Here is an 18,388-nt window from a genome sequence, read left to right on the forward strand (position 1 = left end):
TCGTACGCCATAGGATTCAGCTTTATACGATAGAGTATTAGGATTCGTACGATAGAGGATTGAGCTCAAACGACAAATAATCAAACTCTTACGACATAGGATATGAAGAAGAACAATAAATTATCAGATTTGTATGACTATTCTTAGGACAAGACAAAAATTCTGAGTTTTTCAATAGCTGAGTATGACAACTGAGTATGACCAATTCTGAGATGGATTGAGTTTTGACTAGGATAGACTAGTTTTGGACAGAATTTTGACTTAGGATGGACTAGTTCTGACATGGACAGAGTTTTTGATCATAGAGTTGTTTCTTGTTTCCTCTGATTTTTGTATTCCAGTTTTAGTTTGAGGTATGAAAACATAGAAAACACGTAGTATGAATAGTAACTCCAATCATAGCATGCAAGACTTAGGTACACACCCAATAGCTAATCAAAATACGACCGCAGAGTCTCACGCAATGGATTCTCAACGCTGTATTATCTGACTCCAAATGCTAATGGGGGCAGGAAATAGCAAGTATCTTGGGAGAGTTACTATCTCTCTTGCACAAAGATTATCCCCCTTTCGAAGGTGAACCGGGTAGCTTCTAATTTTAATTGGATCTAGTAAGGGGTCCTTTCAGCATGTCGAGGTATAAACTCAAATAAGAGGTCTCCCAACCTTGAAAACCAAGGTTTAATATACCCGAAGGTACAGAGGAGAGCTATTCCCGAGCACTGTCGTTGACTTGATTTTCATCAAATCACATTTATTTTATAGTGGGTTGGAGTACTTGGCATTTAACCATTCCCACTTAGGTCATTCCCCTCACACCAGTCGTAATGGCTTTAAGAGTTTTTAAGCTCCTCAGGAGGGCAAGCCTGCTAAAGATGTACAAATCTTAAACAAAGAAAACATCTCAAGGGTCTAGATTTTTTATTGTCTTAAAAAAGACAAGAGCATACTCTCCTACCTCTCACAATTTACTCAAAATAGGAAATACAGATTTGTTCTTTAACTAGATAGCAATTTAAGTTCCTATAAATAAATTGAAACAATACACGATGTTTGGTCGATTCTTCTTAGACAACTTGCAAAGACAATGAATCAGTAATCATATTGTTTTCATGCGACAAGCATATTTTTCGACCAGCATTCTGCAAACATTGATTAGGCTATGAAAAATTATAAGATAGACAGATAAACAACTAGGGCCAGTCGTCAGTATAATCAATTTGAACAGAAAATTAGAATAATGAAATTTTCTTTTTTGTCTTTTTAACCAAAAAAAATTACAGAATCGTACGACAGTATTTAAGCTCGTACGATACATGATTCCAATTCGTACGATACAGGATTACAGTTTGTACAACACCTGCAGTTTGTCATTTTGTCCTATGATAAATGTCATATGATGTGATGCAGAGGCTGTACGGCCAAAAATAAGAAAAGTAAAAAATCTGAAAAATAACAAAAATAAAAAAGTCAGTCTTGGAGGCCAAAAAATGTAGTCTTCTGCCCCACGGTGAGCGTCAAAAATGTGTTTGTGAAAAAGTAAAATAAGAATTTGTATCTGCAGGACACAACACTTCAATTAAATCATTACATGAATGGTTAGATAGATATAAGCATTAATAATAAAACCATAACAAATAGACAAATTTCCTTCTAAAAGATGCAAGTATAAGATTGCTCTCAGATTTTTATAAGAAATACTAGTGACTAGACTACACCAAGATGAAGGATTTAATCTATATGAGCATGATATTAAGCTAAAATGCATGCAAGATGGATGAATAATTCAAGCAATATGGATAAAACTAAATATGGATGCAAATAATCTAAAAAAGCACAATAAATTCAATGACTCCAAAGAAAAATCAGCGTAATAATAATCTCCAAGTGTGTTCTCAAAAATCTCTGGGGTAATTCGAATGAGAGCTAAAGGCAGAATTTATAGGGAATTACAAAAAAAGTTCAATTTAGGATTAATTGAAATAATTGAGAAATCAGGTTCAGTTAACCTTGAGATAGATTCCAATTATAGTTTAATTGAAATGCATTTAGATAAGAAGTTCAAGTTGCATTAGAAATAAGAATTAATTAATTCCATGCATTTGTGATAAAAATGGATAATTCTTTGATTTATTCAAGAAAAGAGTTTTTTCAATGCAATTGAACTTCTTTTTCTCAGAAGCTTTGAGTTCCAATTTTAGAGAATGATCAATAATTCAAATAATTGCTTTTCTAATTTCAAGTTTTAAATTTAGAAAAAGAAATAATATCTTAAGTTTGATTTATCTCTCAATTCAATTCTTTTATTTTATTTTCAATTTAACTCTTGCTTTGTGATTAATTCATCTTTTTTAATAAATTATGTTAGGATTCCCGAAGATACAGAGAGGGGAGGTGAATCAGTATTTGACTGGTTAAAGAATTTTCTTAACTTATAATATGAAAAGCAATTCAAAACTATGTACCGATAAACTAGAATTAATGCAGTAAGTAATAATAACAGCCACAACATGAAAGACACACCATAACACAATATTTTTAACAAGGAAACCTGGTGTGGGAAAAACCTTGGTGGGATTTGTGACCCACAATATTCGTTTACTGGCTAATAAGAGAATATTACTATTACAATAGGGGTCTGCACATGCAGGAAGGCCAAGTGCCTAGAGCTTACTACTTAGTTACAAAAGAAGTCTCATTGACCTAAAAATGGATTATACAAATTCAATGTCTTGTACTACTTCAAATCATCATCTTCTATGTTAGGTTCAGTACCGGTTTAATCTCTGCAATAATCATAAACCCTTATCCAAAATCTGCCTTACAATTCACACATTAGGTCTACAATAATCCTTCCATATCCACTTCCTAAATGATCTACAAGATCTCATACTTATATGAGTCTTATTACAATCCGCCATGTCGGCTTACAAAAAGATTTTACAATTAAATACAAAATATAATTAAATAAAATTCATGTCCGCCATGGTGTCGGTAATCAATCTTTTAGGTGCTGGTGAACTGTATGCCGATGTAGAGTCTGTTGGTGTCGGTGCCTGCCAGTATCATATGATTGTAAGGTTGCCATCAATGACAATACCTTCAATTACCTACAATTTCTCATTGGAGTGTGCATTTTCCAACAATCTCCCCCCCTTTGACATTGATGGCAACACTCATGACAAAAATCCAAAAGGTGTCAAAAAATGATGTCCGCTCCCCCTGAGCTGATGATGTCTTTTTTCTGATCATTTTTCTCATCTCCACTACTCCCCCTTTGGCATCAATGACAAAGGCTGTCATTCACTGTCAATGGAGTGTGGATTTGCCAACAAATTAATTCTTTTTTTTTTTGCATGATTAAATGGAAAATTTATCAATTAATTAAATATGCTAGGATATTTAATAAAGTAAGTAGGATAATTCATCAAAATGATTTTCTTGGAATGATTCAATTAATTAAATAAATATTTAATTAATATAGAGTAATTGACTTGCCATGCAATATTTGATGATTGAAGAATTAATAATGTACTCAAGATCGATTTAATTGCCTTTGGTTAGGACCTTGGTGATGTTGTCGAGATTAGGGGCCCATGGTTTAGATGACCAATTTTAGGGTATTACACATATTACACATTTTGTACTTCCCTTTTATCTCAATATTGTAGATTGACAATATCATAAGTCTTGGGAGCTACCACCTTTCCAAACTTGTAGTCATCTTGACTCTTCAATATCTTGGTGAAAGAATATTTTGTTTCTCCATATTTTCCCAAGAGTACATGAGCATAATTTCATACTCTTGCTAAGAAGGGGCTAAATATTGTATCTTAAGTTGTATCTCTTTATAAATATACACTAGGTTTGGACTCACTTTAGTGGTTGTGCCTTATTTATGCCTAATTGTACTTAGGTTTGAGAATGTTTCTATAAATTTGGTTCATTCCCTTATTCATGATGTTCCTCATGGCTCAATTTTATAGGACTAGGGTCTTGGGAACCCTTATTCATGGAAATTGGACCTAAAATTTGAAAGATGAATGTTGGATTCGCAAATAGTAGGAATTTCCTCTCCAAATTTGGACTTTTTTAAAAGTTCAATTGAAAAGGTGCAAGATACATATAGATATAAGTATATTTCTCATTTCAAACCCCTATCAACTCCAACCCACATCTACCATTTTTTCAATCAAGAAATTCAAATCAATTGAGCATAGATCTATAATCAAGGAACAAGGCATTCACAGATACAACTTTGTTACAACAGTTATGATCAACTACATTATGTTTTTCCATGATGAAATCATACACTAACATGTTCTAGAAACATTAAGGTTTGTGTGGAACTTCATGCCAAGCATTTTAAAATTGAGGTATATTTGTCAATTATTTATTTACATTTATGTTTGGAAAATATTAACACAAACTCTAATGTTATGAAGCTTCTCTGCTAGATACCTCCCTAGAATTGGTTCAAGATGTCTCTCACACATATTTGTAAATATGCAAGGAAACACAATAGACAAAAAAAATAGTAGAAAAGGAAGATAGTTTTCCAGCTAAAGACCTTAACATAAAACATGAAAAATGTAAGTAACTATATGGAACTACCTCACTGTTTGAGCGGGCGTGGTTGATAACTACAAAAATAGTTTGAAAATGGCCTCTCCTAGTCTATCTTCTAATGAGAACTAGAAACTCATCAATGCTACCCATGAAAGGTTGATCCTTTAACCGGTTAGCGCGTTCTTTGTTGTGTATGTTGTCAGATTTTCTATCTATACATACTTATTCTACCTACATCTTATTTGTTTTTTATTTAATCTATCATAATCTCAATATCATGCTACTTATTTGTGTAACCACATTCCTCCCAACTACACAACACTAAAGGGAAAAATCAACTAAGGAAGGATACCTCTAATTCCATTCAATCCGTGAGATGAGAAGGTAAAAGACAAGGTAAATTGTGTCTTTCATGTATTTGTCTATTTTTTTTTAATTCATTTATTTCATATTTTGTAGGTTTCTCTAATTGTTGTAAGTCCAAATCTTCATTTTCAAGGAATTATTTCTCTTGCAGTGACTGATACAGAAAAATTGTTCATAAATAGTCAATTAAAAATTTGGGAAGTACTTCAGGAAGAATTCAATTTGAGTATTCTGAGTTAAAGAACTTATTCTACATTGACTAAATATATTCAATTTATTAAACAAACTATCAAGAATGTTAATGAAAGTGACTTCATCCCTAAAATTAAGTGGTCTGATGAGATCCCTCTTCTCACGATTAAAGCTAAAGGTTTGTATAATATCCTTACTCATGTACACAAAGCATTTTTTAGAATGTTAGCAATATTGGATAAGAAAAATGTGGTCTAAGGCTATTACTAGATCTAATTGGTCTAGATATCTTTTGGACTTTGTTTCAGGTGTGGTTTCTAATGTGTTTTGGCTTTTGTTGTCTACTAACATCCATTGGTTGCTATGGAAGAGAAGGAATGAGCGTGTCTACCAAAGGAAAGAGAGGGTTCTTAGTTTATATGTAGACTCAATTTGATCTTAATTGTGGAACAAATAGATTTCACATCAAAGCTACTGGTTGAAAGGTCCATGTATGTGATTGAAGGAGGGACTCCAATTTATAAGGAAGATGTACAAGAAGCGAAATTTTGGCCACGGGATTTAAGACAGATTGACAAGAAACTCCAGGAAGAGTACAATCGATTTTCAAAACAAGTAGTGCAAGGAAAATCAATATGAAAAGAGAAGGGATGAAGAAGTCAGAGACCTTGAAATTATACATAGAAATATGGTACGACTAGCTGGGAAAGAATTTCCCCCTCATTGGGATAGCCATTTGACTCCTATCAGGATAGTTGAACAAATCCAAAGAAGGTGGATAAAGACAAGGGCAAGAAGAAGGTTAATGAAGAGGGACATGTTGAAGAGGAAGAAAAGAACCAGAAAGATCAACAATATGAAAATGAAGAAGATTAAGATGTGTAACCTAGTTTGATGTTTTATCTAGTTTTGGACTTGAAAATTATTTATGCCTTGACAATATTTTATGTTTTATGGCTCATGGAAACTCAGGATCTAGTCACTATAGTATATGAAACTCACAAGAATATGAAACTCTCTCATAAAAAATGACAAGAACTAAGGAAGAAAGGCCTATCTTTTTATTGCAGGAAGAAATAGGAAAGAGGACACACTTGTAAACAAGATGAAACACAAGAGGGAAAGATGTGTTTTTATGTGCAAATATCCATGGGCACCTAGGCATAAATGGAATGCAAGGAATCTTTAAGAAAGAACTTGTGTTATAAATGAAAAGAAAAATGGGAACTAGGACATATATGTGGAGGCCAACTACAAAAAATAGAGGCAATATCTGATGAAAAAGAAAAAGGAAACTTGAGAAAAAAAGAAAGATATGGTGAAGGAGACCATAATAGAATCCCATCAAAAGAAGAGGGGACAATTGAAGCATGGAGTTTTGTGGAGGAACCAATCCAATAATAACAACACCCACATAAATTTGACAGAAGAAACCTCTTCATATAACCTCAAGGTTTCATTGTTAAGTAAAGAGTGAATGCATTCTACTAAATAAGAAGGATATAATAATAGTACATATATTGGCATGTGTAAATTTTGTACTTGGTTCATGCTTAATGTATTTTCAAGAATGATGCTTAAAAACTAAGAGAATAAAAAGAAACAAGAATTTATTCAAAACAGAACATTATGTTTAAGTTCATAGATGTGTGGCATGCTTCTAGACAATATATGGAAAGTTTGCCCTTATTTTGTCTCATGATTACAATTTATGACAGAAAACCTGTCTTGATATTACAAACCTTGGGAGGGAGCTTCTATATTTGATCATCTAAACCTAAAGTTGCTTGAGGACAAGCAAATTTGGGAGGGGAGGACTTTGATGGCCCGATTTGAACAACTAACATTTCTTCACAGAAGGTCCAAATGATGAAATTGTCTTACACAGTAAGACTTCACAATTCCATGGATGAAATCATTGATTTACTATAGTCAAGCTTATATGGATTAAAGACAATAAATATCAACCCTCACCATTAATCTCTAGCGATGGTGAATATTTAAGAGTGATAACATATTGAGGGTGTGTAATAATATGAAGAGGCATGTCAGTTGTTAGGAGGAGACATCATGGTTTAGGAGGGGACGCTACCACTCCAACAATAACCCCTTATTGAGTGGTCACCACTTCTATACCCAATGATGAGATATAAGTAGTGCACGCCCAACACTTAGAAGATCATCAAACCAAACACTTAATACTTGATAAGGCACTGAATATAAAATAGATTGATTAATTAATACTATTTGGTATGAATTCCTTTGTATATAATAGAATGAATGTTAGATTAATGAATACACTTCTACACACTAATGATTGAGAAATACATTGTTATTATGATGATATCCATAATAGCCATTAAATTGCATCTAATTTGTTAAATTTCACAACTTATTTATTTTATGCTAAGTATGTCTTATACTAGAATCTTTCATAATTTTTAAGTACTTCCAACCATGGTAGAAGGTAAGCATGCTTGCAGGAGTGGTACGGTGATGGTTCTGTGTGGGCAAAGGGTTACAAAGCATACCGCCCTTGGGCCTAGAGGAGATGGCTTCTAGGGAAACCTATTGTAACCTCTTTCCCTTGTCATGGTAAAGATTCAAATCCAAAATTCCAAAATTCCTCATCCAAACATTATGCAAATCCAAAATTCCTCATGCAAATATTATGCAAATCTGAAATTCCTCATGCAAATATTATGCAAATGCGAAGATTCAATCAATGAAGGTGAAGATTAAACAATTCATCATATTATGCAAATCCAAAATGAAGGTGAAGATTCAACAATTCCTCATATTATGCAAATCCAAAATGAAGGTGAAGATTCGGCCTCTAATGGTGAGTGTGCAAAACTACCTTGAATGGTGAGTGTGTCGTTTGATCTTACCAGGGGTTGAGCTCGACGTGGAAGCCTGCACGGGATTGAATGCATAAATGACTTGCCCTCTTTTTTCTTTTTTTAAAGTAATGCCCATTACTGTCAAAATTCTGACAAACGCGGGCACTTTAAAAAATAATAATAATTTCATTGCTAATACCTTCTCCATGGAAGCCAAATGTGAAATTACCATTGGAATTCCAACGAAGTCGGGCATTTTTTCAAAAAAAATGAAATTTGGTCACAATATACCTTCTCCATCGGAAACCTCCATTGGAATTCTAGACCAAATGTATTAGTGTACATACCTTATGTATCTTGCCATGGCAGGTAACGATGTATCCCTATGATGGGGGAGTCACCACTTTCATCAAGCTACAAGTAGCCTTTCAAAAATTCATGTTTCTACTCAAGGAAATATGTATGGTGAGTATCTTGGGAGCAAAACCATCTATGCTCTTGCACTAAACTTTTCACAAATATCCTCAATCAATGGAACAAGTGGACTTCTAAAATAAGAGGTTTTTAGTAATGTTCAATGTCTTTGGATGTAAGTTAATTCTGCAGTGACTCACTTAAGAGCCTTGTAACTCAAAGTGGGGCCCATATGTCCTTTAGACAAGTTACACTGTAGGAACAACTACACCCAAGGCTACACCTTTCACTCTCACCTAATTTCTATAGTAACTCGAAGGATTTATTGTGCAAGGTCATCCCAAGAGTGATGTGTCTCTTGGCATACCACTCTTAAAAATAGCAAATTTAGAGCATTACTAACACTTTTCTCTTGCACCTAGGACCACGAGAGCCAAGGGAGAGGATAGTGTGTGTTAGAAATGGTACCACTCTATAGATTTGCACAAGCATTCCAAACACAGAAGACACTTGTTCTTTTTGACCTTTTATTGCAATGTGATCTATTTGCTACTTGGAGATGTTGCTCCAACAGACATGGTGTTCTTTTTATCCCACAAAGCAATTTGTTTTCTAACTAGGAAAGTAAAATCCTGGTCAACAAAATGGAAGCACATTTGCTTGAAAGTGAATCACTTAGTAAATAAAATGGAAAAGTTGATTGTTCTTTTTATAGCCCAAATTTGAAGTGTGAATTTACAAAAAAGAAATTTTAAAGTTGTTGTAAATTTTAGCTTTGCAAATGATGTTCTTTTTAAGCCCAAAAGACAAGTTTTGATTTGTTTTAAACCACCAAAAACTAAAATGTGAGGTTGTTTTTAACAAAAAATGAAGAAATGTGAATTCATTTTAATCAATTTTAGAAAAGAAGTAAAAAAGAAATCAAAATCCTAAATTAAACTCCTCCAACCTGCAAAAAATAGTTAAAAGCCTCAAAGTAAAGAAGTTAGAAAAATCCAAAATCTTATGTGGGCTTCCACAAGCCTAAATTCAATTTTTTGGTTACAATTTTGAACTCTCATGAACAAAAGTGCTACTCTATGAGAACAAAAGTGCTACTTCAAAAAACAACGCTGAAGTGCTAAAAAAAGTGCAATGCTATTTACAATAGCGCTAAACTATTAACAAAAGCTCTATCTTAAAATGTTTGACAGAATTAAAGACTGACACATAGAGAGAACAAAAGTGTTATATCAATACAAAAGCATTGATTAATGTGCAAAAATGCTAAAACCCTAAATAAAGCGATAAAACTCTCTGAAAAAGGCACCAAAACATGGAACAAAGGTGCTAAAGCACAACATGTGCGTGAACATTCAAGAAAATAAAAATAAAAAATCTGAATCATATCAGAAGGTTCTGTGTTCGATTCACGTTAGGTTCACCAAACGATGCACAACAAAAGGCGGCACAAGGCACAAAAACCCAAGTTCAAATGTTATTAGATTAGTTACAACTGAAACAAAACACAAATGAACTAACAAACCTTAAGATGCATATCAAGAGATATATAAAGAAAACAATAAGAAGCATACAGAAACGAAAAAAGGAAAGAAAACCCCCCAACATGCTCCCCAAAATGCTCATAGATATTCCTCCCTTGTTCCTCTCCTCTCTAAGTCCCACATGAGTGTAGCTCTCAGCTTTTAGCACTATCAATGGAAGTCTTATGAAGATTCAAGATGGTTGTGAAATGAAAACAAATGCTTATGTAAATATAAATGATTTACTATGAGAAAACACCTAATTAGTCTATGTAAATCTTAGTATAATAAAAATGCAAATGCTACATAATTCTCTCTAAAATGACTATAAGTTTGATGCACAAAAGACTTCTAATCCTCAAAATGTAGAATAAGAGCTCTATTTACAAGGGAAATGGATGGTCAAGATTGAATAATCTTAACAAGGGCTAGGATTGATGGGTTTATGATCCATGTGATGGCTTTCAACCTAATCCCATGATGACAAATTTCAAAATGAGATGGCTTGAGAGAAGAGGGAAGAAGCATTAAATGTTTGAGATGACATGAAGGTTACCTTGGGAGGGTTTGGTTAGGCTTGAGTTAGTGAATACATATTCTATCCAATGAATAATGCTTTTATCCAATGAACAAATTCTTGTGCAAGAGTTAGTGGGGATAACCATGGTCAAAACAATGAATGCTTGAAGAGAACCATGAGTTAAATAAGGGTTGAGTTAGAGGGAAAGCTTCTAACCATGTGGGTGAGTTGAGTTAACCATTAATGTTTATGTAAGAGCCATAAATGGCTATGTATATAAGAACCATAAATGGTTTGGAAGTCCTTAGGGGTTAACTTGTTGAAGGATAAAAAGCCTTTAATGCATTTTAAAGACATTGAGGATTTTGAGAAGTGACTTCTCTTTTCTTAGGAATGCTACAATAATTAAGGAGGGGGATTAGGGTAAATTGGAATGGATTAGAAGAATCTAGAAGTGGATTAGTGAGAAAGTGGGTTTGGTGGGTGAGAGAAAATAGGATTTTAATTAAAATAAAATTGATTTATTTCAACTAAAATTGTGCAACTTGCATTTGTAGGAGAATGCAAGTGGGAGGGGTTTAGAAATTTCAATAAATATTTATTTATTTAAATGAGAAAAGGGGGTTTAATTAAACAAATAAGCTTTATTCATTTAATTAATTGTTGGAGCATGGTTTAATCAATAAATTTAAATAAATTGAATAATTTATTTAATTAATAGGAGAAGAGGTTCAAGATGAATTAATTTAATTAATTGTTGGTTGATGGTCTAAATAAATAATAAATATTCATTTAATTAAGTGGACAGATTTATGTGTCTACAAGTAGAATTACAACACCAACTAGTATTTTACTAAAGAAACTAATATTGCCACATAATCATCTTCATCTTGATCATTAGATATGTGTAGTTTTGTGCCTATGAAATAGATTTTTATGATATATATCATGGATATTAGGTACATAGTATCCTTGTATAACCCATACATAGTAACTACTTTGAATCATTAAATAATTTGTTGTTAAAAATAGATTAACAGTTGGATAGAATTTCTTGAGAACTATAAAAGGTGGAGATGCAACAAACGACTAGATTGGTGAATGTGAATTTCTTTAATAAATTTATGTAATATAAAAAAAAATTCCATAGCGTTCATAACATAGAAAATATTGAAACTTATGTATGTTTAGATTTTTAAGTCCAAACACATTTATGGAGAAGAACTAATAGAATCAATATATTACTGTTAACCCATATGATATTTGTTTGATACTTATTTTCATATAAATAAGTGGTAAATTTAACCATAACACATTTAATATAATCTTTAATTTATTATAGTAACACATTTAATATGATTGTGAAATTATTAAATATTTTTAACAAAAAAATTGAAAACTACAAGAATGCCCTAGGCACAAATTAGATTTATAATATACAAAAGAAAAATTCATTATAACTCCTCATTATGTAACCATCCCCTCAAATACAATAAGCTTCCAAGAAACAATAAAGTTGAAAAACTAAATTGTAAGTAGAAAAAGCTATGTCAAAATAATAAAAAATAATAAGATAAAATAGTAGTATAATGATGAAATCAAAGTATACAACAAAATAAAACACACATACAAACTCGAACCAAGGGATCGGGAGTATACTCAAATACCTCCTTTAGGAAAAACTATAATAATTAAATCATCCTCCCATCTCTTCTCAATATTTTATCAATGGCCCCTTTATATAATATGAGGTGACCAAACAAATAGTTTATAATTACAAGTTAGTTCTAACTATTTTGTACAATATCTCTTGTAGATCATCTTTCTATAATTTCACGATCTTCTCAATAATCTTCATCCCTATTATCATTAAATTCTCTCCATCTCCTATTCATATGTAGACTTCTAGAATTTGTCTACGTTATCACATTTCTTCATCATATAATCCATTAACATTGCAAATATGAATTATTCTCTTACACTCTCCATTTTTTGTCACTTGATCCTTGCTCCTCCATATTTACATATTTTTTCTTGATCCTCTATCCTTTGTGTTAAATCCTCATCCTTTTATTGTAGTTATAGCCTTATTGTCAATGCTCTTGCATAAGACTCCCAAGGAACAAAATTAATCTTCATGGACTCATTTTCATGTGCATTACTACCATGATTGGTAGACACACTCTTTCTCTAGCCTCATATAGCATCTTGCATACTTCTCTGTCATAGTTTTCTCTGCTTCTTCTCAATGGTCATCTCTCCTATACAAGCCCCTCTTTCATGACTTGCAATCTTCCTGACTGCCTCAGATCATCCCTTCTCCCAAGTGTGGACAGCCTCAAATTGGTGATTCGGTCTATGCTGAGCTTCTATGACTGACTCTACATTTAAATCATCGACAAACTTCACAAATCATTTTTGGATTACTATGAACCTCACAAATAGTTTTTGGGTTACCATGAACCATTTTCATGATGGGGAAACTAACTTATAATGCACACACTTTGTCATTCATCACTCTAGATTTCATACGCTCAATTTTATGCTTCTTCTTTGGTACCTGCATGATTATCAAGTCCATATAAAAAAATTTCCATTTACCAAGACAAATGGATAACCAATCACTGTTCTTGCTAGTTCTATAGGAATCGTTTTCCAATACATGATTCATCAATATTTAAATTCTCATGTAACAATACTGGGGTCTCGGGTACAAGCAATCATGTACCTGTTACAAGAACTTAGGCATAATGAGCATGCTCCTATTGAGACAAAGGACCAGTGCTTAGGAATCTTATCTTTTTGTGGGCTCTACCGACCTCATACAAAAATTAAAAAACATAATCATTCAAAAAAAAATCACTTCTTAATCATTTTCATAAAAAAACAATTGTATTACTTGAACTCATTTACTTCTCAATGCTATAGGAGATCTTTGTTTTGCCTTTTTGTCTTTCTTTGCTGCGATCTCAACAATGCTTAGGTGATTTTTGAAAAATCTGAAATAGACCTCTTCAATACTGTTCTTAGTGTCTTTGGCTTCAGCTACGGCTGGCTCTTATGAATCTACTCAAAACACTTCAACAACTTTAATACTAACAACCTTCATTTGGCCTTATTTCACTGGAAGTTTCTCCACCCTACACAACTTTAACAACAATCCTCTACTAACATCTTGGACAACAACCCTCTCTAATCTCTCTGATCAGTGCTTCAAGTATCCTCTGATTCCAACTTATTGACTGTGCTAGATCTTTAATCGATACCAAGGTGACTCTGATTTGTGATCTTTAAACTACAATTGATCTCCTTTAATTCGGGGACTATAGTTGGGCATTTTCCTTTAGTTCATGGACACATGCTAACGTACCAAAACATCGTGACTTACCTTGAGATCTCTACTATGCTTTATTTTTATTGATACAACGGCTGCAACCTTTGGAAGCTACGACTTCATCTTAACTTTTCTGCAGTTAACAATAAACATTGTTGTAATTTCTTGCAAATTTATAGTAGCCATTCTCTCAGCCATAGGGTTTCACAAATACAACGGCTGCGATTTCCAATTTACTTCCCACTGCTAACGCTTAAATGTGTACCAACCTTTATCTTGGAGATGATCAATAACTTCTACACAACTCTTACAATCTGCTCATTCTAACTCCATGAAGGCTTACGATATCTTCAAGATCTTCTTAAGAACTTCCACACTGCAAAATTGACTGGCAACCTTTTCTAAAGGCTACAACTTCAAGGAATATGTGGGCAACGACTCTAGTACAACTGCAACGATTATCTCTTGCAACTACTTATCAAGCAGAACATTCATAACTTCAACCTTCTCTTTTTCTACACATTTACCTCATAACTTCAACCTTCTCTTTTTCTACACATTTACCTCATTTTTGAGAGGCTCTTAATATCTCAACAACTTCTACTCTATCTTGTCTACAACATAGTATCATCTTCAAGACTTCTACATGGCCTTTAGCTTGGCATCTGCTCTCTAGTAATACTCTTTATAAACTATTTTGCTTTAACTTCAGTTGGCACTCACCACTCCTTTGTGATGTGCGATTTCTTTCTGAGTAGCTTGTCTTCAGACCAAGAATCCTTCAGATTCATCTTCCTCTCCAAGATCTGTTAAACCATGGTCTCTGATAACACATGATGAAATTAAAGTATGCAACGAAATAAAACACACATAAAAAGTCTTACCAAGGGATCGGGAGCATACTCCAATACCCCCGTTACCCCCATTAGGGGAAATTATAATAATTAAATCATCCTCCTGTCTCTCTTCCATATTTTGTAAATGGCCCCTTTATATAATATGAGGTGACAAAACAAATAGATTATATAATTAGAAGTTAGTTCTAATTATTTCCTACAATATCTCTCCTAGATCATCTTTCTATAACTTCTTCATGGTCTTCTCTACAATCTTAATTCCTATAATCACTAAATTCTCTCCATCTTCCAGTCATATTCTAGACTTCTAGAATTTGTCTATGTTATCACACTTCTTCGTCATATAATCCATTAACATTGCAAATACAAATTATTCTTTTACACTCCATTTTTATGTCACTTGATCCTTGCTCCTCAATCTTTACATCTTTTTTCTTGTTCCTCTGTCCTTTGTGTTTCATCATCCTTTTCTTGCAGTTATAGCCTTATTGTCAATGCTCTTGCATCATATAACAATAAAAATTATGATTGTAAGGAAAAAAAAACCTTAGAAAAGCATCACTAAATTGAGAACTAGTCTCTGAAGGGTTGTGTAAGTGAGAGGAGAAATTTGGTGTTGCTATGCTAGAAAGAAGTGAGAGTCTGTGGATTCCGTGTATAGAACATCCACTGAAGGGCCATTTTTATAATTGAGTTGCGAAAGTCTGTAATAATGTATTGCAGATTTAATAAGACTTTGGCTATGTTTCTTTGTTAAAATTTTAATCAGCGGTTGTGAATTCAAATTTAAAGTAGAAAGGATTTCCTTCTATGGAGAAAAGTTTTGGGTTGCATTATTAATATATTTTATTATTACAATGTTTTCTCAAAATAAGTGTAAAATTATATAAAATTTATTAACATATTATTTTTGAAAATAATTATTTTATATATAGAGTTAAATAGATGATTAATATTAAATATAATAAATTAAAAAATAAGGGTATCAATTTAATTAGTTTGACAGTTTAATAACGTTTGGGAAAATAATGTCATCTTGAATCTAATATTTTATCTCTTGATATCTAAAGAATACTAGATTGACAAATTCATTTATTGGGTGGTTGTATGATTGAAGTTATAAGTCAATTGCGTCAATCCCCTTTGAGAGTAACAATACTGTAGACATGGATTTCTTATGGAAATCTAGTTCAAATGTGAAAATTCACTAGTGTACAAATGATCTCAAATAGTCAATATGCTTGGAGTCCTTGTAAAAGTACAATTAAATGTGAAAATTCACCAATAGTTTGGAGTTGATATCCACTATCACAGGGCTCAATGATTCTTTCTTCCATTTGAAGTGAACTACATATGGATCTCGATATGGAGCTAGGTATAGAATGCACAGGAATAGGTAGGCTAGATATAGATTTTGTGAAGAGATTTATCTCAAACACATTTAATGATTTAGCATAACTTAGTCTGAAGTCTATTCTGTTGAGAGTCAAGGATTGAGGAGTATTCATATGTAAAAATTGTGTAAGACATGATCCCAACTTCACCCCTTATGATATTGGAACCTTGCACTACCTCATCAATTGATTGAAAATTATTACACTTTAAAATAATAAACATTTACCACTATTTTAAAAACAGTATCTATAAACAAATATTTTATAATAAAACATAACAGTAATTACTTAAAAAAAACACAATTTTTTTTATATAACTTATTTGAAATGAAACACCACATAAACGAGATACAATTAACATAATAAGAAAAGCAATCACACAACATAACAGTAATTGTTACTTCTAATTGATCAGTAATCGAATACTTGCATCTGGCTACTTAAGCCCAAAGGATGATGTCCCTTCAACTTCTTATTCTCAACTAAGGGTTTTTTAATTTATTTAACCTCTATTGCCAAGGTGATCTCGAGAGAGCACATTTCTGCTTGTAGGCGTCTGGGCATTTTATTAAACGACATATATTTAACACAAAATAATAAAAGCAATCACAGAACGTAATGGTAAATGGTACTTAAAATTCAAGCGTTAGTAGAGAATATTTGCAACTGGGTACTGAAGCCCAAAGGTTTATGCCCCATCAACTTCCTCTTTCTTAACTAAATTAATCTTTTGTGTTATTTATATCTGCCTTCAACCTGATCTACAGACTGCAAGTTTTTGTTGGCAAGCGTCTGGGAATTTTCTTTTGCTAGCTCAAGGAAGTTGATTTCTCTGCTTCTTCTATCAATGGATTTCCTTGAAGTACTTCCCGAGGATATAATTAGAGATGTCATAAGCAGAACGCCATACACATTTCACAACATTCTTAAAGAGATAAGCGAAGCATGTAAGCCCATTGTGGAAAGTGACGACTTCTCCCAAGATAGAATTAGAAACGGGAAATCTGAAAAGTTCATATGTCTACTTCACGAAGCTGGCGTAACAATGTATAACCCTGCTCGGGGATCTTGGCACCCGCTTGCCCGTATGCCCGCTGGATATATACCAACAAAATGTTCTCGTTTGGTATTTTGGCGCAGAAAACTTGTGGTGATAGGCTTGGAACATGATAACAGAATTCAATCTGTATTGGTCTATCATTTTGGCTCTTCTAGTTGGCATGTAGGCGAGCATGAAGTGCCTGTAATCCTAAGTCGTGATTGGCGATTTGGATACCATGCATCTGCTGAAGGAAAAGTTTATGTTCCCCCCCGTCAAGTTTACAAGATAGATACAGAGACGTGGGAGGATCATCATGGTGAGATGCCAGAACAATTACCTTCAAATGTTTCAATTGCAGGAATGGGTTATCTCTTTGAGGCTTCTATTTGGTTGTTTAAGCCGAGAGTATTCGATCCCAAGTCAAGGACATGGATCAGAACTGATGAGTTTCCCCTGACATGGGGGCCTCTTGATAGAGATTTGCTGGCGCTTTGTGGTAGGTCGGGGTGGAATAAAATTTTCTGGGATGAAAGTGCTTGCAGTCATCCCTTTAGCCCTCAAGTTTATTGGAGATTTTATATGTTTCAAGCTGACGCACGTATAAGAGATGATGAGAGGTGGATTCCTATTCAGACGCCGCCAGAGATAGGAAACCGGACAATACTGAGTGCGACAACTGCTGAAATTTAAGAGGATAACAAAAACATTGAAGATTGATTCATGATTTTTTAAATCACATGTTAAGATCTTATTAGTAAAGCATATTGCTCTTAACATTTATCAAATAAATTCATGTTATCGACATTTGTTATCAAATAAAATTCTGTTATCGACATTTATCATACTTTTTTTACGTGATGTTGTGTATCTCATTATAATTTATGTTATTTGGTAGTTTGATAAGTTTCACATGTGACTTGTACTTCCTTATTTCTTGAAAATATTGTTCACATTTATGACTACATATCATTGATCTAACATTTGCATCTCTTGATGATGTTTCCATTATATGCCTACCCATTCTTCTCATTTAATATTATTTTATCTTATATTAATCTTGCATATTGTAAATTTCATTGATCTATTGACTTATTTTCTCTTACCTTTATTAACTTGATCTGAGGTAACTTTCATCGACATATATTATATAAATAGAAAGAAAACATGTTAAAAATAGAATAAAAGCATACAAAGATAATATTTTTACATAGAAACAATCTAAGCCATATCCCTCTTTTACCATGGTCTATTTAGATTCTAAGTCATCCTTTAGTGTGCATAAATGAGAAATGTTTTCTATAGAAACAATAGAAAAGATGAACCATGATAATTTT

The sequence above is a fragment of the Cryptomeria japonica genome, chromosome 7 (assembly GCF_030272615.1).
Source record: "Cryptomeria japonica chromosome 7, Sugi_1.0, whole genome shotgun sequence".
NCBI classification, from domain to species: domain Eukaryota; kingdom Viridiplantae; phylum Streptophyta; class Pinopsida; order Cupressales; family Cupressaceae; genus Cryptomeria; species Cryptomeria japonica.